This window comes from Mauremys reevesii, linkage group 6 (assembly GCF_016161935.1).
Source record: "Mauremys reevesii isolate NIE-2019 linkage group 6, ASM1616193v1, whole genome shotgun sequence".
NCBI lineage: Eukaryota > Metazoa > Chordata > Testudines > Geoemydidae > Mauremys > Mauremys reevesii.
In genome coordinates this window covers 18,721,275-18,747,275 of record NC_052628.1, presented here as the reverse complement: position 1 = coordinate 18,747,275, position 26,001 = coordinate 18,721,275, and the positions used below count along the sequence as shown (strand labels likewise).

Below are 26,001 nucleotides of genomic sequence, written 5' to 3'. Positions count from 1 at the left end.
GCATCATATTATTTCCTTTCAATTCAGCCATCTGCCTGGTTAGGCACATCTTTTTCCTTTATGCTGGTTTCAGTATAGACTTCTATGTCTGCGCCTTCCTTTGGCCGTCAACCCAGACACTCCCTTGCAGCTCAGAAACCTTGCACCAGTACATTGGCGGGACCCTTCTGTTCATACTTAGCTTACCCAAATACTATGGATCTTTCAAAACCTACGTCTTCCAAAAAAACCTAAATGCCCTGGAAATTGAATCCTCCTGTGCTTAAGTTTGTGTTGCTCTCATGACTACTATATTTCATTGTATATCTTCATTTTCACTAGCAACTATCTACCTTTCTTCTCTGCCAAATTTGTTACCTTGATGGTAGAACATTGTTTTTCTAAACCTTCCTTGTGGATAAGGGTTTTGCAAAGTTATGAACGTGTGACATTTTCAGTAGGGATGAATAAATGAGTTCAGACATTATAAGAACTAACCCATAACTGTGCCTAAAATTCAAATGTAACCAAATGTTTTTGCAAGTTGGGAAGTGTTCTTATAACATTTTTTCCAGTATTTTTCACTTGAGCACGCCTCTGCACTTCCTGGTTCTGGCCAGGACCAGAAGTGGAAGTACTGAAATATCATGAGACAGGCTGTTCATGTGAGATTTCCCACTCACTTTTCCAGACCCAAGAGATCTGAGATATTGGATAAACATCTGAACTTTTGGGAGGTTACTTGAACTGAGCCTCTAAATGTCTTGTGGTTCTTTGCTCACTAATTTCCAATGTCTGGTTGGCTGTTTCTCCTGCTTGGCCATATAATTTTTAAAGTCATTTTTGCATCTTTACAGAGCTTCTCTCTGAAACATTTTTCTACACTATGTATGACAGATCTTCCTATTCTTACTATTGGCGCTTCTGAACCAGTCATTCTCTCAAATATCAAGATCATCTTACTCTTAGCCGCTTAACAGTCTATTGCTATTACTTCTCTTTGATGGCTTCTTCCTGGAAGCATCATATTTTGGGAGTGGGAGAGGGGAGGGAGAGAAATGCAAAGTATTCATTTCCCTTTTAAGGCACTTATTTTTCTGTCTCTTATTTGCAGGGGAGAGAAAAAGCCCTTAGGATTTTAATGTTGAGAGCTTTTTTTTAAAAAAACAACAACCCACACCCAAATTGATCAATGTTTTGTACTGGCCCTTTTGTACTTAATAGCTATATTCCAAATCAAAGTTGATATTTTGGGCCAAATTTTCTGCTGGCCACACCCCATACAGTGCCATTGAATTAAATGGGTTTGCACAGGTTGTAAATCAACAGATAATTTGGATCTTACTGTGTTCTTGAACTCTCACCTCATGCAAGTTTCTCTTAGACCGCTCCGCCTTTCCTCCAGAACATTTTAATCTCTGCTCGACTGTGAAATGTACTCCACTCTCACTTGGTCTCAGCAGCGTGTGGACTCATCTGGAAGTAGAACCTGAATCACAATTCTAACATCGCATATATGGTGGTCAGTCTGATCTTGAAATTGAGAAACAGCTCTTAGATGCAAAAATGCTAAAAATGTACCTAATTTTTATATGTAGCACATATTTGGTTTACAGGCATGCAGTGTTTGCAATCTGTTCATGAGCCAAAAGGTCAGAGGGGCAGGCCACTCAGAGGAGCTCATGTGTATTCCTAGACTGGGACACCTCTCTCTCACTGGGACTACATACATGAGCAAGTGTTAGCAGGATCAGGCCCCAAATCTTCTGAATATAGGGCTTGATCCTGCATCCATTAAAGTCAATGGCAAAGCTCCTGTTTACTTCACTGATACAGGAATAGACCTTTGCAGAACTCTTAAAAGTAAAACATAAAAGTTTGAAAAAAAAATGTAAAATGCCCAAAGAGGAAGAATTTTATACTTTAAAAAATGTAATTGGTATTTAAAAAGTTAAGTTAATCTTTCATTTTTCTCAGATATCCAGGGAAATGTAACCAGTGGATTTCCTTTTTCCAGTGCCTGAATGAATGACAACATAACCGTCCTAGAAATCGGGTGGAAGAGCTACTCACTTCAAACCTCCTATTTTCACCCACTCATCACTTTCTCAAAGTTTTCCTTTTGGTTGAAATTTCTATTGCAATTATATTATCATTGGAGAGACACAAATTTAAATACAGAACTCTCTGGAGAGCAGCACTGAGTGTGTATTCTAAAACACTAATGAAATTGAAGTACTAGGCATGACCAGTACATCATTTTCAATCACTTATCATTTTATTTGTGAATCAAATTTATTTAAATATGTTAATGGCACTTGTATCTATTAGGATTAAACCCAGAATGAGTTTCTAACTAATGGTGAGGAACACCAGGAGTTTAAAAATCATATTTCTGTCTGAAAAGTTTTAACCAATTCTTGTTACTAGCAGCACATAATATTACTACAACTGACTGAGATTAGAGAAAAAATGCATTGTTTTCTATCTTTTCCAGTTATTTTACTTTGTACGTTTGGCAGTACATTTTGTGTAGTCAGTTTCACTGTTTCCTCTGAGTAGTTTGTCAGTTTCCCCTTTTCTTTGTATGTGTCTTTCACAATAAAAGCAACAGGGAGAAAAAAATGTTTCAAAAACAGGAAAATGCAATTTTTAAAACAACAAAATTTGGCAGGGAGACTAATGATGAGGTTTATTACCCTGACATTGCTTCTAACCCACTTTTTTAAAATGAACAGTTGCCACTTAGGAGCTGCCCTTCATTTTAGCACACAAATGTATCATAATTTTTGAGACATTTTTTCCATAATCAGATAAATGCCCCCAAAAGCCACAGTCCCATAATTGAGGAAGAAGGCTGTGCTGGTTCCAAAAAAAAAAAAAAAAAAAAAAGGTTTAGAGCGGAAGCAAAGGCAACTGTAAAAAAATGCATATAAATATAGATAGATAGATATAATCAAAAGAAAGAGGAAGTTGATAGTAATGAATATAAATCAGAAGTTAGGAAATGTAGAAAATTGATTAGGGAAGCCAAGGGACACAAGCAGAGATATATGGCCAGCACAGTTAAGGACAATAAGAATTTTTTAATTACATTAGTAACAAAAATAATCCTGACAATAGGGTTGCCAGGTGACCAGTTTTTGACCAGAACATCTGGTCGATAAGGAACCCTGGCGGCTCCGGTCAGCACTGTGGACTGTGCCATTAAAAGTCTAGTTGACAGTGCAATGGGGCAGGCAGGCTCTGCACGGTTCCCGGGGAGCATCCAGCATGTCTGGCTCCTAGGTGGAGGGGCAGCCAGGGAGGCTCTGTGCACTGCTCCCACCTACAGCACCATCCCAAGTGCTGGTTCTGCAGCTCCCATTGGCTGGGAACTGCAGCCAGTGGGAGCTATGAGAGCAGTGCTTGTGGGCGGGTATAGCACGCAGAACTCCCTGGCTGTGTCTCCACCTAGGAGCTGGAGGGACATATCACATCCTGGGAGCCACCTGAGGTCAGTGCCGCTTGGAGCCTGCACCCCTAACCCCCTACCCCAGCCCAGACCCCCCTCCTGCACCCTGAACCCCTCATTTCTGGCCCCACCCTGGAGCATGCATCCCCAGCCCAGAGCCCATACCCCCTCCCACACGCCTGCCTCAGCTCAGAACCTGCTTCCACACTCCAAACCCCTCGGCCCACATCCCTAACCCCCTCCTGCACCTCAACCCCTACCTCAGCCCAGACCCCCTCTCACACCCTGAACCTCTAATTTCTGGCCCCACCCCCGAGCCCCCACCCCCCAGCCGGAGCCCTCACCCCCTCCTGCACCCCAATCCCCTGCTCCAGCCCTGAGCCCCCTCCTGCACTCCAAATCCCTTGGCCCTAGCCCAGAGCCCCCCTCTGCACCCCAAACACCTCATCCCTGGCCCTATCCCAGAGCCCACACCCCCAGCTGGAGCCCTCACCTCTCCTGCACCCAACCGGGGCCCCCTCCTGCACCCTGAAATCCTCATTTCTGGCCCCACCCTGAAGCCCTTACTCCCAGCTCAGAGCCTGTACCCCCTCCCACACCCCAACCCCCTGTTCTAGCTCAGTGATAATGAGCGAGAGAGCAAGGGTTGGGGAGAGCGAGTGCTGGGGGGGGGGTGGAGTGAATGGAGGCGGGGCCTCAGGGAAGGAACAGGGCAGGGCAAGGGTGTTCAGAGTGCAGGAGGGGGCTCAGCGACCCCTGCAATTTCTGCAATTAGAAAGTTGGCAACCCTACCTGACAATGGTGTCCATTACTAGATGGAAATGGTAGAATTATCAATAATAATGCAGAAAAAACTCTGTAGAGTGTTCAATAAATATTTCTGTTCTGTTCCAGAGAATGTTAAACAGAAGCTACTAAAGTTAGATATTTTAAAATCAGCAGGCCCAGATTATGTGCATCCAGAGTTTTAAATGAGTTGGCTGAAGAGCTTGCTGGACCATTAATGTTGATTTTCAATAACTCTTGGAGCACTGCGGAAGTTCCAGAAGACTGGAAGAAAACTAAAGTTGTGCCAATTTTTGACAAGGGTAAACAGAATGACCTGGGTAACTTTAGGCCTGTCAGCCTGACAGAGATTGTGCACAGGATAATGGAGCAGCTGATATGGAACTAGATTAATAAAAAACTAAAGGAGGGTAATGTAATTAATAAAAATCTACATGGTTTATGGAAAATAGATCCTGTCAAACTTGGATGAGATTACAGGTTTGATTGATAAAGGTAATAGTGTTGATGTAATATACTTAGACTTCTGTAAGATGTTTGACTTGGTACCATGCAACATTTTGATTTAAAAACTAAAACAATATAAAAGTAACCTGGCACACATTAAATGGATTAAAAGCTGTCTGACTGATAGGTCTCAGAATGTAACTGAAAACACGGAATATCACTGAGTAAGTCTCTTTCCAGTGAGGTCCCACATGGATTGGTTCTTGGCCTTATGCTATTTAACATTTTTATCACTGACCTGGAAGAAAACATAAAAACATCACTTACAAAGTTTGTAGATGATAGAAAAATTGGGGGAGTGGTAAATAACGAAGCGGTCAGATCATTGATTCAGAGAGATCTGAATCGCTTGGTAAACTGGGCACAAGCAAACAATGTAGTGTTTTAATATAGCTAAATGTACATATATCTATCTAGGAACAAAGAGTGTAGGCCATACTTACAGGATGGGAAGGGTGACCATATTTCCCTGTACTGAATACAGGACACCTGGTAAATGTAATTGTATTCAAGTGAGTTCAGTGGCAATCAATGAGAACTATGCAGTACAAACATTCAAATTAACATCAAGTTGACTGAGCCCCTTTTAAAAAGAAATACTGCGTAGTTGGATTCTTTTTTTTATCTTCTTATCTTTAAGGCTTTCAAGTTCATGTGGGAAGGAGTGACACACACACACCCCTAACTGTCCTCCCCCTGCACACACTCCCGTACACCTCTCTTGCACGGAGGGTGGAAGGGTGGGGTGACCGACCTACCCTACCTCCACTACTTGGTGCACTCCACCCTCCATGTCTGGCTGGGCTCCCGAGACTGACCCGCCTCTCCTGGTACCTAGCACTGCATCTTCCTGAGGCAACATATGGGGGTGCACACAGGATCACATGCGCCCCCAGATTTCTGCCAGGTTCACACCAGAATGTGGCCAGCATCAGCAGCCTTTCGGCATTGTGCAGGAGGGAAGGGACGGGAGCTGCTTCCAGCCGCAGGGGAGGAGGAGGTGGGGAAGGGATGACCTGGCCTGTGTCTTTGCAGCGCTCATGTCTTCTACCCCCTTCACCCCGCCATGTGGCTGGATGCAGCTTGTCCATTCCCACCCGCACAGTGTCAAAAGGCAGCTAAGACCTCCAGGCTGCTGCTGGCCATTAACATAACCCTGGCGCCTCCGGCTACAGCGCGGGCAGGAAGGGGTTAAGCCCTAAGGATGCATTTGCACCAGGACCCAGGGAACCTGACTGCAGGGGCACATGCAGAACTTGGCTCATCCTGGCCAGCACCCGGGCTGGAGGGTCTTGGGCTTTCCTGAGGTGCCGGCGCAGCCAGAAGCAGTGGCGGAAGGAAGGAAACTCTGGCCAGGCTGTGGTGAGCTGAGTGCTTCGACCAGGGGCTGGTTCTCCACACAGCATTAGGGGGGATATGGAGGAGCAGTGGGGCTGGGGGAGCAAAGCAGAGAAGCAGGGAGAGGACAGTGAGACGGGGAGCACATAATGGGCCAATGGGTGGGCAGCAGAGGTGACACATAACTGGCCACCGCCTGGTGCCTGCCCGCACACACCAGCCATGACGGCGCGGAGCCAGCATCGGCAGGAAATGGGATCGGGGGGAGCCAGCATGCAGCAGGGGCTGTGCTGACTGATCAGCAGGGAGAGCGGCCAGCCCCGCATGCTGCATCTTCGCCCTGTCACCAGCCTTGGACACCCACTCCTGTCGGCAACCACTGGACCCTCCCCTCACTCACCACTGGTGGGCGGGTGGCTGACGAGCAGGAATCCAGCCAGCAGCGGGATCCACAGTACTAACGGGGAGGTTATTTTACCTGTTTATTTGGCATTGGTGCTGCTGGAATACCGGGTCCAGTTCTAGTGCCCGCAATTCACGGAGGATATTGATAAATTGGAGAGGGTTCAGAGAAGAGACACAAGAATGGTTAAAGAATTAGAAAAACATATTTTATAGTGATAGACTCAAGGATCTCAATCTATCTTAACGAAGGTTAAGGGGTAACTTGATTACAGTCTGTAAGTACTCACATGGGGAACAAATATTTAATAATGGGCACTTCAATCTAGCATAAAAAGGTATAACAACAATTCAGTGGGTGAAAGTTGAAGCTAGACAAATTCAGACTAGAAATAAGGTGTACATTTTTAACAGTCAGAGTAATTAACCATTGTAACAAATTACCAACGATCGTGGTGGATTCCCTCTCCCTAAGAATTTTAAAATCAAGATCTGGATGTTTGTCTAAAAGATCTTTATTGCTTTTCTCTGGATCCTCTCCAATTTCTCTACATCATTTCTCTACAGCAGTGACCAAAACTGGACACTATACGCCAACTGAGGCTTAACCAGCACTGAATAGAGTGGTACTATCACCTCCTGTGACTTGCATGCTATGCCTTTGTTAATGCAACCCAAAAGTGCGTTTGCTTTTTTTGCAACAGCATCACGTTGTTGTCTCAGGTTGTGGTTCCCCCTTCAAACTTTCAGATTTTGAGGTTGTGAACCTTTCCCTGACTCCCAACTTTGTGTCATCTGTAAATTAGATCAGTTTGGTTTGATTTGTTTTCAGCCAGTTGTGTTAAAGCTTGTTCAAATAGTCATGTTTGTGCTGAACCTCTGTGTAAGAAGTTTCAGCTCAAAAGAGCACGTTTTGAGGAAATGAAAAGGCAGCGAGAAGTGTCATTTTAAGTGAAATAGACTGGCTCTTTCAACACATAGTAATGGCGATGTTGCTCATGCTGGCAAAGGACACTAGAAAGTCTGTAGCTGGGATTTCTTAGCCTCTGTGGGAGTTAACAATTGCCCTAATGTTGATAAAAGTTACTGCTATTACATTTTTATTTTCCTCTTTTGAGATCATACAAAAAGATTTGTAAAAATCCAGCCAAACCTTTACAGCTCACCTTGAAAATAAGAGAAATGAACTATATGTTTAGCACTTACTGTGCCAGGGTGGGATCACTGGTGTAGTTTTTCATAAAAAGCACATTTTAATTGCATGGTGTAATATAGATTGCTTTGGATAACGAGTTTCTTTTAAGTATGTAGTCAAAGGTGATGGGCCAGATCCTTAGCGGCTGCAAATCAATATAGCGCCACTGATTTCAGTGTAGCTTTACAGCATCTGATTTACACAGCTCAGATTTTGGAACAATAGCCCCGATTCACCATTGTTTTACGCCATTCTTTTTCTAGTGTAACTTCCCCATCTCACCCACTTGAAGCCCAGGATGGCAGGAGCACAGTGTAAAAGGCTTACAGTGGAGAATTTGCGGGACAGAAATGTTAGCCACAGAAATGGAAAGATTGCTGGTTGGCCATACCAAGAAGATTAGAGTGAGGGTGCTTCTATTTTCCTGTCTCCCCAAATAGAGAAGAGAATATGGTGAAAAGATTACATCAGAAGGAACTAAAAAACACTGGCGATACTAACATATATTTCAAGCATCCAAAACTCCAGTCAACCTAAATTTTAAATGAGAAAGAGCAGAATGTATTAGAACTGTGAAGAGGAGATTATTAAAGGGTTGATCTAACTGGTCATGTTGCAGCCTATAAACCATATCTAAATCTCTCCAGCAAGCTTAAAAGAGTACATTGGGGTCAATCCTTATAATACCTGGATTTAAAAAAAATTGAAAACAAATTTCTGTGCAGAAGAGTGTAGGTTCAGAAATCTGTGGCTCAGTCTGTCGGGCAGACTCTTGTTACTAACATTATGAGGAATGAGTGCTTCAACCAAAGTGTAATGCTGACATAAGCAGAAGGGGGTGACTCATTACTTCAGCATTGTGGGGTTGGGAAACCGAAGGAGAGAGAAAAGAAGTGTCATGATCCTCTCTGCGCATAGCATTGTGCTTGTGCATCTCTTCTATTTAGATTGTACCCCACCAGTCTGAGTTTCATCTAGCAAAATACAGACCAGGATATTAACAGTTAGGTATTTATCAGCGGTTTTAAAGTGCCCGTCACTGTAGTATCTAAATGCTGTCATGGATTATAGAAAACAAGTGAGAACTGTGCAGTTGGGACAGTCAGTTCTCTAGTCTGAGGGCAGAGCCGTGATCAGCCAGTTCACTGCTGGACTCTAGCCTTTGATATCCAATGCTTCTGTTTCTTTGATCACAGGATCTGAAAACACTTTACAAAAATTAACTGATTAATACTCACATCCTTCCAATGAAGCAGATAAATATAGATTTGGTGACTTGCCTAAAGTCACATTCTAGATCAGTGGCAGACCTCTGAATTTGTTAATCTATTATTATTATGATTTATTAATTTTCTTTTGGTAGTGCAAGAGGCTCCAGCTCCACTGTGCGAGGCCCTTTGCACAGGGATAGTTTCTGCTCCAGAGGGCTTTGGAGTAGAGCTGGAGGGGAATTTTTCAACAAAATGGTTTTTGATCAAAACATGCCAATTTGTCAAAACATGAAACTTTTCTCAGGAGAAAAGTTGGGTTGGATGAATTTCTTGACTGGAAAATGTTTTGGGAAAAAAGTTTGGATCTGACATTTTTTAAATGAAAAATTTATTTTGAAATTTAAGCTAATTATAGTATCTAAAAACATTTGAAAAGGGCTAAAATCAAAATGAAACATTGCAAGATCATCAAAATGAAATGTTTTGATTGATCAAACCAATTTTTTAAAAAATATTTTCAGGGTATGAACATTTTAAAAATTTCCACTTTTTGTCCCGATTTGGGATGGGAGGAATTTCTGAAATCTTGATGTTTTTTGCTGGACAGGAAAACCATTTCCCACCCAGCTCTACTTAGGAGCTTTGGATCTCAGGGCTCCTCTCTAGATACTAGACGACACTTCCTCCGACTGAAGCAAATTTGGACAAAGTCAAACATATTAATTGTCTTTACTTTTATTGTAGATTTTTATGTATTTTTTAATAACATTCCCTTGTCAGAGCTCAGCTTCTCTTTCCATCTTTTCCTGCAGTGAAGTCAGAATCCAGCAAGTGGTATCATCTCCTTGACAGGGAAACTATTGTGATGTTACTAAATCAGGATTCTGATTTCAGTGCAGGATCAGAAGACGGATAGAACTGAGTCCCCTTTTAGAACAGGTAGATTTGTTAATTAGTGAACATTAAGGGAATATGTGGAGCAATCGGAAAGATAAGTGAAATTATGTTTGCACTGTGATCAATTTGCAAAAGAATTCTCCAGTTTAAAAGTGCCTTATTAAACTATCTGGAGAGATCTGTAATGATCTGCCAATATGAGTAGTGTGCCCAGACTTGTTACCCAATTATTATACATGAGCAATTAACAGCTAAGCCGAGCTCCCTTTAAGCAGTTTGTGCATATTAGATGTAAATATGTGTGTGTATGTATTTTTATATATATTTCAGATTGTAGTACTATTGCACAGTTTTCAAGAAAAATACATTCTAGTAATACTGTTTTATTTATCGCATTTGTATGTGTGTGTGTAAATAGTGTAATTTATAGGCGATATTTACAAGGAAAACTATACACTTGAACCGGTTAATTTTACATGGTAACACTTTGTGGAATTTAACAATGAATTACATATAAATATTACTATCGTAAAGCTAAGAACAGTGAAGAGAGCCTGCCAAATTCCATCTTCAGTATATATAAAAATAAAACACAAAAACTGTGTTACAAGAACATTATTAATGTTGCGAAGTTAAGCACTGAGAAATGAGGAAATTCTAGAATTAAGGTTGCAACCTTAATTTTGCCCTCTTGTGTGTATGCATTAGGATATAGTCTTTAATGACATGATCACATACTTGCCCAGTTAGTCCTAGTTTCTCCTTCACCCCCTTTGGAGGCCCAGTATCTTCAAATACCTTTTATGAATTTACTCCTTTCCCTCCACCCTGGTCTGGCTTTTATTCCCTCTGCACTCAAATCAGACTGCTTCCTCCTCCATGCTCCCCTGGAGAGACAGGCATCTGGCTCCCAGTTCCATTACCTGACCCTACCCTGTCCTGAAGCAGCTGGGAGCAGTCACTACTCCAAGGAAAGACCAGAGAAAAGACCAGAGAAAGACCAGCTTTGCCCCAGTTGCCCAAATTGGCCAGATCTGGGTGGATTTTCACAGGACTGGCAAAAGACACATCTCTGACAAACGTTACGTCATTGCTCCAGAGCTTGGAGAGGCTACAGTAGTGAAAAAAAGGTTGCCAGAACTTTTTAATGTGGGCAAAACAATGTGTCTTTGCCAAGCCTTGCTCTTGGAAATGGCTGAACCCTATTTCCAAACACTTTTGGCCTGAAATAGACACCAAGCATGGAAAATTTCAGACTAAATGGTTAAAGTTTGGCAAAGTTTTAAGCAACTGAAAATGGGATCTTATGAGATGTATTGGGCAACTTTAGTAATAGACAATGCTAACAGGCCCACATATAATAATAATTATAATAATGTTACACAATTACGGAATGCAATTGATCTTCCAAGTACTTTGCAAACGTTTATTAATTAAATCTCACATGCAAGTTATTTTCACATTTTAAAGATTAGAGAAACCAAGGCAGCTTCAGAGGCAGTCATTGCTCTGCATATGCATATCAATACAATGAAACATTCTCTTCCTTATATTGGTGGGTTTTTGCAGTAAATGCACCACAGAAGCATATCATTAGTAAAATAGGGAGATCTCATTGCTATTCAAGTGTAGTCTCTAAATCACAGTTGTTTAGACGTTAAATTGATCTGCAGGTTAATCCCAGTAATATCAGTATCTCCAAATAGTGAGACCATATGGCATTTATGCCCCTGAATGGGTAAAATGAAGTTAGCGCATTATGACAGATCTGAGAAGTTTTTAATCTGTCAAGAAATATTGTTTTTACAAGGGAAAGGAGTGCTCCTAGTCAAGAGAAATTTTCTGCTGAAATTTCACTTTATGAGATCTAAATCAGACATTGAGGTATTAATTTTCCTGCATTTTTAGAAGCATTTTTGCTATGTTTTCCCTTCAAATTTCTTATCCCCATTTATCATCACCCGCTCCTCTTTACAACAGGTAAAATTAACTTATCCCGGCTACTTACAGAGTTCTTATTTGTAGCCGCTGGAGAGGCTAATTGCTAATTACATAAAGTGAGATGGATAACACACCTCAATTGTGTTTTATACTATGGCCTTCTCTACACTGATGCCAGCATGGAGAGTATGTGTAGTTACTCTTGGTAGTGAAAAGCAGGCTGCATCTACACTGTGGTGTGTAGCTTCATGTGGAAGAGGAAAGCTCTGGCAGCCTTCTCCCTGCCAGAGCCTTTCCCCATTGCTGGAGCCTCTCACTGCTGCACTCAGAGGTTAGTGTGGGACCAGAATGCAGCAGCCCAGTTGCTGTGGGAAGTGTGTTACACAAGTGGCACTGGATACAACTTTGAAGTCCGACAGTATCTGGTTTAAGGCCTAGCTACCAAAGAAACCACCTCTGTTCCTTTGTATCATTGTGAAACTAGGGATTAAATTATGTCTCTCCTGGTCTTGGGTATGCTACTGGGGGGCTGTGGTCAGAATAGTTTTGATGATGGCCCATCCATCTTGAATTTTGCTTCCTCTGTAAGTCAGAGAGAGCCCAAGATTGTTGAATTTTGGGGCACAATGTAAAGCCCATGTGTTCACTCAGGGTTTTCCCTGAAAAGGTAATGGGAAAGGGGTATATTTATTTTAAGATTACAGGTAGCTCTTGAAGTGTCTGTCTTTTCATCTAGTTATGTAGTGGTAAAACAGACAAACTATTGGTGAAGGCAGGAGGGCGTCAGGGATCAGCACTGAATCCTTTCCTGTTTATCCTCATGCTGGATACCCTCACAAGGAACATGAAGAAGGAGGCATCTTGTTGCCTGTTGTTTGCAGGTGGTATCATTCTATGCCATGAGGAGAAAGATAGTCTAGAAGAGGATCTGGATAAAGGGAGAGAGGTGTTAAAGAGACCTGGGCTCAAAGTAAACAGAGGTATGTGGTTTCAATAATGTGAAGACTGAAGAATTATCCTTGAAACTAGATGGGCAGACAATACCGAAAACACAAAGTTTCAGGTATCCGGGTTCCAGAATCTGGGGAACTAGCAGATGAAATTAGAACTAAAATAAATAAGGCTATGTTTTAGTCTCGTAAAAGTCACGTAAAAGTAATGGACAGGTCACTGGCAGTAAACAAAAATTTATGGCCCGTAACCTGTCCATGACTTCTACTATATACCCCTAACTAAAACTTGAGCGGGGGGCTGCGAGTGCTCGGGGGGGGCATTCTGGGGGCGCCGCAGGTGCTTTGGAGAGGCGAGCAGTGGCGCACAGCCTGGGAAGCCTGCTGGTGCTGGCGGGGCAGGCAGCAGCACATGGCCTGGAACCCCTCCGTGTGCTGGGGTGGGAAGGGTTGGCGGGGCTGTCAGGGGCTCCCAACCCAGCTCTGCATGTCCCTGAAGCTCCTAGGTGGTGGAGGGGCCAGGGGGCTCTGCATGCTGCTCCCGCCACAAGTGCCAGCTGCGCAGTTCCCATTGGCCAGGAACTGCAGCCAATGGGGCAGGGCCTGCAGGCACGAGCAGCCCCTGAGCCAGCACCATCCACTGCAGAAGTCACAGGAAGTTACGGAATCCATGAATTCTGTGACCTCCGTGACAGACATGCAGCTTTAAAAATAATCAATGCCTGGCTCAAATAGAGAGAGATAAGTGGTATAGCATGTGACAGGAAGATACCAGTTGGACACTAAAAGGGAAAGTCTATAAAACTGTGGTCCTTTCAGTTTTCTCTATGGTGCCTAGAGTTGGGCAACAAAGAAGAAGCAAGCAAATGATCTGTTCCACAGAAATGCATATGTTGAGATGGATGAGTGGGGTAAGCAAGAAAGGCCACATGAGGAATGTATATGTTAGAGACATGCTGAAAGTAACACCCATAAACAAAAAAATGAGGGAGTGCAGGCTTAGATGGTATGGTCCTGACAACTATGTGGCTAAGAGACTCCAATAGATCAAGACTGAAGGAAAAAGAGAGGCTGACCAAGAAAGTTGTGAGATGTGATAAAGAAAGACATGTTAGCACGTGTGTGAGAGAGGATATGGCACTGAACAGAGCACTTTGGAAGGAGAGGTCCTGTACAGTGGATCCCAAGTGATGGCAAGAAAGAAAAAGACCTGTTTTTATCTAGTTGACAGGTGTCAGCAAATGTTATATTGTTTATTTTAAAACTTCCTGTAAATGAGACAATCTGTGGGGTGATTTAAAAAAAAATCAATAAATCAGTAAACAGGTATTTCCATATTCAAAAAGGCACTTGAGAAAAAGGGATTTACTGTCATTTTACCTCCTGCTCAGTCACACTTTTGGTTTCTGGTGTATGTGAATGGCAGCAAATGGTATTTATTTGAAAGCAGGCAATATACATATATGTGTTTGTGTGTAGTAATATGTTATGTATATTTATCACAGTATAATTCATTTTTGTAATGCATTTTCCACATATGGAGTCATACATTTAGGATTCAAAAAGTGGTAAAAGATAGTTTTTGAAATATGGTTTGAAGATATTCATAGAATCCAGTAGAGAGCTATGAAGGATGCTGCAGATGGAAGGACAAGGTGCAATGTCTTGATGTTGTGCCATCTTGTTACAACACAATGATTTATCAATGTTAAAGATTTCTGTAGGGCCCATCTCTGTAATATATGTGTTCATGATGGCATGGCAAAAACATTGCAATGCCCCTCCCCCCCTTTATAGGGTCAGTTTGGATATTCTGGGAGCTAGATTGCCAAAGTCACAATCTGTGATAACCATGTGAGAGTAAGATGTATTGCATACTAAAGGGCAGGGCGGGAGGAGCGGAGGGGGGGGGGGGAGTACAAGGTTTTGTATTGGAAGAACATCCTGTGATTTTAAGTGTGACAAATGTGGACATCAAGAAAGGGCCATATTCTTATCTAGACAAGGGGATTTGCGCACAATGTACCATAATTCAGTATCTCTAGCATATCTATGCAGAGGTATCTATTGTTTTTAGGAGTGACTCATGAACACTGAAAAGGGGATACATTTTTATCCACGAATCTATGGATTTACTTTCATAAATAATGGAAGATACAATACCTATCTAAATCTCCTTGTATGAGATGAAACTGCAGTATATTTTCTATATGGTGAAATAAAACTACATGGAATCATAAGGGAAGATACCAAATATAACTCTTGTGACATAGGCAGTGTTTATGCTAAAACGCATAGGCTAGTAATATATGAATAGAAGGACTTTCTACTTACTCCTAGGATGAATGTGGAGATACACATTAGCAGTAAGGCAATTACAAAATGTCACAGAAGAGACAGTGATTATTGGACTATATGACAGGGAAGTCATTGAGAATTTCCTGAAAGTAGTAAAAGAAGTGTGTATTTGCATTCTCTTTGGTGATTTGGGAGTACTTAGATATTTATAGGAAAATTCCAAGGGCTCATGTGTGTTTTCCATTATACAGATTTCCTATAAAAAATAAATAAATGTTGCCACAGCAATCTAATGGTTATAGCTTCTGATTATTGCTGCAAAACCTCTTAGGCCCATGTGAGATTTTATTGTGCATCAAAAATGTTTTGAATGCTCAGATTTTCTATGTGAATATTGTATAATTTATAGCAAAAGAGGTGTTTAATGGGATGTTGTCAATGTAAAATTTGTATTAAAGAAAAAATGCTTGATCTTTGTAACTAATACCACTTTAAATGATTAAAACGAAGTACCTTAAAATATCTAATTTATTTTTCATCATGTATTTATATTTCACATTCCACTCAGCTTGTATGATGACTGGTCAGTTTCACTTATGTTTTGTAGTTGTTTTCTTTAAAAAAACAAAAACAAATACTATTATTTGGAAATTGAGTTGTCAGTATCCCTTTAAAATTAAATCAAATGAAAAGGCATTTTTTTCTATGAATTATCATCCTAGGGGTGAATTCACATCTGCCCAATAGGGACAGGTTGTATGATGTAGTGGCCACTCCAGGCCAATGGGGGCTGTGGAAGCAGTGCAGGCCAAGGGATGTGCTGGCCACTGCTTCCCGCAGCCCCCATTGGCCTGGAGCGGTGAACCGCGGCCAGTGGGAGCCGTGATTGGCCGAACCTGTGGATGCGGCAGGTAAACAAACCGTCCCAGCCCGCCAAGGGGCTTACCTTGGCAGGCCGCGTGCCAAAGGTTGCCGATCCCTGGATTAGTGTATCCTATCCAGACTCCTGGCTTCTTTATCTATCTCGGCCTCTGGTTCATTATGTGATCCTGGGTATCTCCTTGGCTCGGTGCTAATCTCTGGTTACAAATTAGTCGTGCCTGGAATATGAATAATCTACACGGGGAGCTAGGAGGAATATATGCATAAACATGTGGATAATTGTACCCCAGACTCTTTTGTTGCTCCCTGGAATTTAGCTATATGCCTGTCAGTCTGTCTATCCCACCATCATTATAGACAGTACCTATATGCATCCCAAGTATTTAAAAATAGAAAAAAGAATATTCTTTCTTCCTTCCTTGCTTTCAAACTTGTAGGAGAAACAGTTTGATTAAGTTATAGGCTTTCTTGTTTGTGCATATGAGTGATTGGTGATATTGTGTGTCTGGGTGTGAAAGATTACTGAAGGAAAGGAAAGTCAAAGTGAGTTTTGCATTTACTCCATTCTTATCTCTTGCCGGAGGGAGTTCTATGATTTAGGCCCGGTTCTTGGGAAAGTTGTGTCTCCTGCACTCGTGAGCCTCCCGCTTTTGGTCTGGTGGAAAATAACTCTGGTGCCAGCTCTGGGTTTCTAAGGGAGAGGGGATCTCTCAAAAAGCTAATGGTTAGTGCCCTGGGTGAATTTCAGTATCAGGATGGAGCCTATTGCCCCCTGTAGCCATCATGGATGTGAGTGATCTTCTCTGTGAAATATACTGTGTGTGATGCTGTGTTCCGGGGTGCAATTCTGGCAAGTCTGTGTTTATAGATCCCTTCCATGATTTCTGTCCTAGATGTTTGCAGAGCTGCTTCTGTCTAGATTTTGAGGGGAGTTAGTGAGAGCCAGCTTCTGAACCTGTGGCCAGTTTTCATTCCCTGTTCTCTGCAGGTTTGATGTTGTTCGCTGTTTGGCACCATTAGCTGTAGAGGCAGCATGGTGTAGTGGTCAAGTATGGGACTTGGAGCCTAGGAACTCTTGAGTTCTAATTGCAGCTCTGTTAGTCATTGTATGACTTTAGTCAAGACATTTCGGATACAAATGTCAAACCTAGATACTTAGATAAATGTAGGCACCTAGCTCCACATTTAGGCACCTAGATAAGTGACTTGATTTTCAGAGGTGCTGATCACTCACAGCTCACATTGCCTTCAGTGGAGTTGCTCCTGGTTTAACTAGGGTAACTGAGATCAGGATCCCACCCATCACTTCATGAGAAGAAAAGAAAGAGAATGTTCTGGGGGGCATCATCCAGATTTATGGGAAATCTAAATTTCTTCTCTCCCTGCCCCTACTCCTGGTAAACATGTTGTTTTTTTTCTCAGAGCCAAATCCTGCAGTCCTGGCTCAGTTAATACTTCCATCAATTCCCAGGAATGCAGGCTCTGTCTCTACTGTTTTAACAGTTAATCTAAAATATATTCATTCTAGCAAATGTTTCTCTTTCTACAGTGTCTTTTGTTTGGCTTTGGATTATGGTTTGTGTGAACTTCCTTCCAAGCAATAAGAGAACTGAGTTGTAATCTTAAAAACTAGTGAAGACGGAAACATTAACATTGCTTTAAGGGATATTAAGTCCATTTTTCCATCCCAGATGCATTTCTCTGGTAACGATTATCTTGAAATGCTGAGGGTTCCTGACACAGGAAACCAGAAGTTGCTTCTAGGCTTATCTTTGAGATACTTTTGGACAATATTGTTTCTCTTTAAAGAGAAAAAATGGCTTTAATACTGAATGAATTGCTTTGAGAACTTGATACATTTCCCATCATGAAATTGTTACATCAGCATCATTTTGGGCTCCCTTATAGTTAATCACGGTGAGCTTGAGCCTGTCAGGTGGTTAGCCGGTTTGCACCATCTGTGTAGCTATGTCTGCATGAGGCTCAGTCATTGTTTTGAACTGGTAAATGTGTACAAAAAGGATTTATATATATATATATATGTAAAAAAAAGTTGGCCAGGCTAGACATCAACAGGATATTATTAGTCCCCAGAACTGACGACAGTTTGACAGCCTGATGCGGAGAGGAAGGAAGTTTACAAACATAGCAGAGAGAGCCATGTTGAGCAGTTGAAGGAAATGAGGCATGTCCTGCTGTTATTGTGCTTATAGCAGTGGGATTCCCAGGGGACTGAACAAGCCCATCTTGAGACCTCAGTCTGGCAAAGAGTTAGTTGACTCATATTTTATTTTTGTTATTTTTGTTGCTAGTCCATTATTGTTCCAATGGTGCTGTTGCGTATAAATAAGCTGCTGCTGTACTCTTTTTCCCCAGCTACCGATTGAGGGATTGGGCACAAACGCATTAAAACAAGCACCTAGAGCTAGCCTTTTTTTTTTATCTGTAATGTTCCAAAGTGGGAGTTTCAGCCTCTCCCTAATCAAAATAGGTAAAATACTTTTGTAACTGTGAGCGTGTCTGATTGTGTCTGACATGGAGAGAGCGCTGAAATAAACTAGAGAGGAGAATTAAGTGCAAAAGGTTCAATACTGTGGGTTGCTTAATGCCTTCTGACTGACATTCAGCACTTTCAGTGAAGTCAGTGGGAGTGAGGGAAGCCCACTTCCATAAAGTCAGGCCTAATTCTACTACCAAGTTTCATTTTCCATTAACTTTAGGGGTTGACTGAAGCTGAAGAGTAAGAATGTGGCACCAAGATTGCTATAAAATAAAGCAATTTTAGTGAAATTAGTGCTTGAGAAAGGCTCAGGATTGGCAGAACCGGAAGCTGAAATCCCTTAGCCACACTGAATAGGGATAGCACAAGCCCCAGGGATACAGCCTCCCCGGGGACTAAGGATAAGAGAGTAAGTTAATCTAGGCTGATACTGCCAAGAAGGGTCACAATTATGGTGATGGCTATTTTTTCCTAAGTGGTTCCTGGTTCTCAAGGTACTGGACTGAGACCTCCGGCTTTTTTCACAAAGGCCACCGTAGTGGTAAAACTTTGAATCACTACAAACCAGATCCAGATTTGAACTGGTGTCTAGTTTTATTTGAGCTGTTTATTGGATTACTACAATGATTTGTCAATTGTCATAAATCCAAATGCATTTCAAAGATGGTGTGCTCCCTTCCTCCCCACCCATCCCAAAATAAAGAAAAACATGGGAAATTGGGGGTAACAGGATCAGAAACTGGGTGCATCCCCATTTTTCTCTAGGTTGCTGGATGCATAGTGTTTCTAAAATTAAAGCAAAAACATTCTTAGACGTTGCAGCGCACATTGCAGAAGACCTGCTGTCCTGCTGCCCCTTGAATATGACTATATCACCTGCAGCAACTCACCGCAACAGAATTAATTTTATTTTTTACTCTGAATTTTTCATGGTTGTCTCAGAGTTTAGCCACACCTTTTGCCTATATTACTGTGTTCAAGAATATTCTGGCTAAATTCCTGCCATAATGACTCTTCGCTTTATGGGTTACATTTGCCTGACTAAGGCCTGCTCTACACTGGTGGGGAGGGATCAATCTAAACTATGCACACGTTATTCACGTAGCTGAAGTCGACGTACTTAGACCTACTCACCGTGTGTCTTGACTGCAGTGAGTCGACTGCTGCCATTCCCCCGTCGACTCTGCCTGCACCTCTCGTGGCGGTGGAGTACAGGAGTCGACGGGAGAGTGCTTGGGGATTGATTTATTGCATCTAGAGTAGATGCGATAAATTGATCCCCACTGGATTGATCGCTGCCCGCCGATCCGGCGGGTAGTGTAGACATACCCTTACTGTACTGACACATACAAGACTTCTCAACCGTCTTCTTAGCAAATTTTCGAGTGCTACAGAAATAAGATAGGTGCTTCAGAGACAGGTAAGAGGACAGGTACAAATCCATTTACAGTCTTAAAGATCCCATTCAAAGCCTTTCAAAATCAACAAAAGGAGTTCAATAGGCTTGGATCAGAGCCTAGGTAAACAATATGAAGACAAAGGACAGAGAAAGGAGTGGGAGGAGAAATACAACAAAATGTATAGACTAAAAATGTTCCTTTTGGATGTGTGTGTGTGTGTGTTGTTTTAGCAGTTGCCTACTTTCATTTTTGTCCTTAGCCTTATCTTATTTTCTTATATCTCCTCCTTTCCCCATTTTATAGCCTTTGGCTGTTTGACTCCTTCCCTTCTTTAGTATAATGTAAATGAAGAACAGGTACTAATCTCTTGTATCATGTGAATCTCTAGGGCAGTGTAAAGTATGTTTGGACCGTGTTGGTTACTTTAAAATTCATTTATTTGCGAAGAGAATGGGAGACAAACTGCAAAGAATTCTTCTCGTGTCATGGCTGCTAGGGAGGGGGGAACATGCGTATCAGAACAGGGAGAAGGAATGGGACCCTAATTCTGCCTAAAAGTGACTGGAATGAACTCTTCAGAGGGAACTAGGAGAGGCTGATCCAGTGGCTAGGGTGTGCTAGTCTGGGACTCAGGAGCCCTGAATTCAACTTCCTGCTTCAGGTTTCTTGGGTGTCACAGAAGGTGTGTCTACACTGGGGGAAAAATGGGGGGGGGGCTCTTAACTTGAGGTATCTAACTCAGGTTAAAATAGCAGTGAGGATGCGGCAGCTTGAGTTCAACCCCAGACTCTCCTATAGACTTTAACTCGAAATGCTAGCCCAAGCTGAAAGCCAAGTTGCCTTGTCTGCACTGCTATTTTAATCTGAATGAGCTAATGCAGATTAGCCAGTCTGAGTTAAGAATGCATCTGTTTTTGCAGTACAGCCATACTCCTTAATCTCTCTCTCTGGGCCTCAGTTCTACATGTATACAATTGGAATAATAGCACTTACCTACCTCACAGGGGTGTTCTGAGGATAATTGCACTAGGGATTGTGAGGTGCTTAGATACTAAGGTATTGGGGTTTGTAGAAGTACCTAAGATGTATAGACACTTCTTAAACTCTCATCTGAGATGGGTCAGGATTAGTAAACTGAAAGAACTCAAATTCAGGAAGGTACAACTAACATCATAACTTTGGTTCTAGCTTTCTTAAATTTCAGCAGCTAAAATAATTATTTACAATAAAAACAAGTATTTAACAAAGGACATTTGCAAGAATGAAAGGAACTAGACAGTTAAGAATGAATACTAAATAACAGAGTTTATGCTGGCATTTTGGTGAATATCTGCAATTTTTTTAAACCAGTAGATTATTGTGTTTAGTTACAAAGAGCAATAAAAAAAAATAATCCAACAACAAAAACTCAGACCAGACCAAACAGAAAAATCCCCTGCAAGGTTAAAATGTACGATAACTCCCTTTTGTTCATGGTTATAGGACAGCTTTATTACTGAAGGTAAGACAGATAACTGGGCATTATTCCAAATTCCTGACAGTTTTCCTTTTGCAAGGCACTAATATTGGGATTAGCGTGTTGTTTTAAAGCCATTACTTTTCTGCACCTTCATCATTGCTAGTTCTTAGGGGAGAATACTGGAAACTCAAAGCTCATAAAGTAGGCTTGTTACACAATATATAGAGAATCATATTTTATTACCTTTTGGATTTATTTTGATCTTTTGTATGTGCTTTTGTATAATTGTATATACAAATGTTTATATTCTTTCGCTATTTGTGTAAATACTGGTACGTGTTGGATGTGCCAGAACTTGGACTAAAGATCCTAATCGCTTTCAATTTTGGAAGAGACCTTAAACCAACCCTCACCTTACTCTAAACAAAATTCACATCTAAATATTGCCAACCTCTCCCATCTCTGCTATACTACATAGCATGACAGTGCTAAAGATTTTGTAGGTATGTGATCGGGATAATTTCTTCTCTGAGTGCTTGCTCATGTCAATTCCATTCTAGGTGTGGACGTTCCCGTGTGTGGTTGTCGCAGTTTTTTCCCTTAGTGATATCCGTAGGGTCGGCAGTGGTGCCCCCTTGAGTTCTGTGCTCATGCGTCGGTATATCAGGCGCCACCGGCCCTACGCCCTCTCAGTTCCTTCTTACTGGCTGTGGTGGTTAGTCGGAGCACCTTTCCATGCATTGCAAGGGCTAGTGGATTTGTTTTTACTGACTTCAAGCCTTAGGACCTTGTAAATAGTTTGTAGAAATTAGTGTTAATTAGTGTTAAGTGTAGTTACTAGTTAGAAGTTGGAGTCCCACTGGGGACTTCGCCCCAAGCGGGACATGCCCCCATCTTCTGGGTTTAAGCCCTGTGCGGACTGTAACGGGCCTTTGCCTGTAAGTGACTCCATAGCAGCTGCCTCAAGTGCCGTGTCTGTAAAAACGTATCTGTAAAAACATGCGGCCCAGGACTCAGAAGGAGTGGAATATTCGTTTGCGGGCTCTCTTGATGTATTCCTTCCCGCCAGTGCCGTTGATCCACAGAGCCCTCCCTCATGAAGATCAAACAGGACAGGGTAAAGGTTATCCTGATAGCCCCCGAGTGACCTCACCAACACTAGTTCGGCGTGCTGCTGTACTTTTCGATAGCTGCCCCACTGCAGCTACCTCTCTGGCCGGACCTGCTGTCCCAGACCTATGACAGTCTTTTGCACCTGAACCTGGTGGTGTTGCACTTGGCAACATGAGTACTGCATGGCTGAATGCGGAAGAGCTCGAATGCTCAGCCTGGGTTCAACAGGTCTTGTTGGGTAGCAGAAAGCCCTCCCTCAGAGCAATTTACCTGGCCAAATGGAAAAGGTTCACATGCTGGGCTTTGGAATGACATATATGGGCCGAGCAGTCCTCACTGCAGGTGACCCTGGATTATTTTCTGCACCTCAAGCTCCAGGGCTTGTCCCTGTCATCAATCAGGGTCCACCTGGCTGCTATTTCAGCATTCCATCCTGCATCCCAAGGCAGGTCGGTCTTCGCTCATGACATGATGGCCCGGTTTTTGAAAGGTCTGGAGCATCTTTACCCTCATGTCCAGGACCCTATCCCTCCCTGGGATTTAAATCTGTCATGGGGCCTCCCTTTGAACCTCTGGCTTCCTGCTCTCTTCTACAAGAAGGATGTGGAAAAATTGGAACGAGTCCAGTGGAGGGCAACAAAAATGATTAGGGGGCTGGAGCACATGCTTATGAGGAGAGGCTTAGGGGACTGGGATTGTTTAGTCTGCCAAAGAGAAGAATGAGGGGGGTTTGATAGCTGCTTTCAACTACCTGAAAGGGGGTTCCAAAGAGGATGGATCTAGACTGTTCTCTGTGGTAGGAGATGACAGAACAAGGAATAATGGTCTCAAGTTGCAGAGGGGGAGGTTTAGGTTGTATATTAGGAAAAACTTTTTCACTAGGAGGGTAGTGAAGCACTGGAACGGGTCACCTAGGGAGGTGGTGGAATCTCCTTCCTTAGAGGTTTTTAAGGTCAGGCTTGACAAAAGCCCTGCCTGGGATGATTTAGTTGAGGATTGGTCCTGCTTTGAGCAGTGGGTTGGACTAGATGACTACCTGAGGTCCCTTCCAACCCTGATAGTCTATGATTCTATGATTCTCCTTCTCTCCTGGAAAGTTTCATTCCTGGTTGCAGTAACATCTACCCGAAGGGCGTTTGAGATTAGAGCTCTTACTTCAGAACCTCCCTATATGGTATTCTCTGAACATATGGTCCAGCTATGGCTGCACCCAACGTTCTTGCCAAAGGTAGTTTCCCAGTTTCATACTGGCCAGGACATATACTTACCTGTCTTCTTCCCGAAGCCTCATAAATCAGAAGAGGAACGCAGGTTGCACGCCCTGAACATTAGGAGGGTGCTGGCCTTTTACATTGATAGGACAAAGCCGTTTCACAAGTCAGCGCAGCTGTTCGTTGCTGTGGAAGACAGGATGAAAGGTCGCCCAGTGGCTGCTCAAAGGATTTCGTCCTGGATCATGGCCCACATCCATTATTGCTATGAGCTGACAAAAGTGCCTCCACCGGAAATAGTCAGGTGCACTCAGTTAGAATGCAAGCATCAACGGCGGCCTTCCTGGCTCAGATGCCAATCCAAGAGATGTGTAAAGCTTCTACCTGGTCATCTGTCCACACATTTACGTCCCATTATGCCCTTACCCAGCAGGCCCAGGACGATGCTGGCTTTGGCAGAGCAGTGCTGCATGCTGTAAGACTCTGAACTCTGAGCCCTCGGCCGTTGACACTGCTTGTGAGTCACTTAGAATGGAATTGACATGAGCAAGCACCCAAAGAAGAAAAAATGGTTACCCACCTTTTCGTAACTGTTGTTCTTCGAGATGTATTGCTCATGTCCATTCCAATACCTGCCCTCCTGCCACTCTGTCAGAGTTGCTGGCAAGAAAAAACAGAGAGGGCATAGGGCCGGCGACGCTTGCTATACCGATGCATGAGCGCAGCACTCAAAGGGGCACCATTGCCAACCCTACGGATACCGCTAAGGCAAAAATCTCCGACAACCGTGCATGTGGGTGCGTGCACACCTAGAATGGAATGGACATGAGCGACACATCTCGAAGAACAAGTTTTTTCCTTATGTACAAATGGTGAAGATAACTTTCCACGAGTGACCTCATGCAATGCTGCCTTCCTGCAGAAAGAGAACTCCATTGGCTTTTCTGTTGTTCATAGTTTCTCCAGAAGCCTCAGAGTGAAATTGACAAGATTCTGGTCAGTTTCAAAGCCCCTGTTCTAACCCATGTGAAAAGACAAAAATTATGTCAAATTCACTCTTCTGCTGCTACTTGGGAAAAACTATGAGTAGCAGTAGTGGTAGGCAATGAATCTATGAATGGTGAAGAAGACATCACAGTTGGAGGACAGGTGGTTAGTAGAGTTACCGAAACCCTTGATCATGACAGCTAGAAAGATCTGGAATATGCTTACAGAGAAGACAGCATATCCTATTAACTAGACCCCACAGTCCTGGAGAGATTTTTGTTCTTCTCTTGGTAATGGGAAATGGCTTGAGTGAAAGATGTGAGGGTATGAAATAAATTTAACATCAGTAATTTATTAATTACATTGATGACAACTTTCAAATTAGATGTCACGAGTGCTTGTATATTTTACGTCTTGTTTTATCTTATAAAACACTAGTGTAAAGTATTGAAACAATATTATAAAAGAAAGTATGAAAAATGGGAAATGAAGAGTATGCTGTGTAAGATTTAGTTGACTTGGGTGAGAGAATTCTGCCTACTCACATAAGATTACAGTAGACTTCAGTTGGAAGGCTTAAAGTTATTTTTCTCTGCCATGCTGTACTTGTTGTCCTGGATGTCTAAGACCTGGCTTCCAAGGATCTAACGGGGATGAAACTTGCATAAGGGCACTGTAAGAATAAGTGGTTTTCAGTGCCTAGAGGCCTTCTTCTTCGTTGAAGCATCATTATAACCAGAAAATGCTAAGAATTAAGAAGCAAATGGCATAACTCCGCAGCAACACAGTTTTTAATCTTGTGGTGGTATGTAGAAACCCAAGGACATTTAGTCTGAATTTTTTGGCACTAAGGTGCACTTGCACACCAGCAAGCTAATCTGAGAGAATTAATACCAGCTCACCTGTTGCCCTCTGAAAAAATAACAAACAATTAAGTAGGTACAATATCTTGATTGTGGAGTAAAATCTTACAAGATACTTTTCTTAGTATGTTGGAAGGGATAACAGATCTGCTGCTATTTTCCCTTTCTATTTAATCAATAAAGTTTGCAGGATATATATATATACACAGAGAGAGAGAGAGAGAGAGAGAGAAATTGTGGATCGTCTTGCTTACAATCCACAAAGCCTTTCTCCCCTCCTCTGTTGAAATGAGATGCAGCTGACATCAGTCTCTTTGCCTTTTTATGATATGGGGATGCGGTGGTATCAAAGCAGGCAGGATGAAAGCTCAAAAGCTTCCTGTTTCCAGCTGTTTTTCTCAGCTAAGATTTTTTTCCCAAAGATGATGCTTCCTTTCAAGGGGTTTTTAATCTGCAAACTGTTTCCTCCGTTTATTTCGCTACAGTAAAATGTGTTCCCTTTAGGTCATATCTGTCTCTTTTAAAAACCAACCTGCCCTTTTCAGTAGTTTTTATTTGCTACTCAAAAGAACAAACATGACTTTATAAAGAACCTTTCATGAAGTACAAAGACCAATAAACCTTTTGC

At 42.3% G+C, this 26,001-nt stretch overlaps 1 protein-coding gene and 1 long non-coding RNA gene across 15 annotated transcripts in view; both read left to right on the top strand.

Annotated features, from left to right (window-relative positions):
* The window catches only part of LOC120407244, a 37,422-nt gene extending 34,547 nt beyond the window's left edge, over positions 1 to 2,875 (top strand). The window contains exon 2 of the long non-coding RNA XR_005599857.1: positions 1,957 to 2,875. This is a non-coding gene — a long non-coding RNA (uncharacterized LOC120407244). The remainder of the gene's footprint in view (positions 1 to 1,956) is intronic.
* Positions 1 to 26,001, top strand: part of TCF4 (transcription factor 4) — a 316,652-nt gene that overhangs the window by 55,741 nt on the left and 234,910 nt on the right. The gene's annotated exons all lie outside the window — the stretch shown is intronic.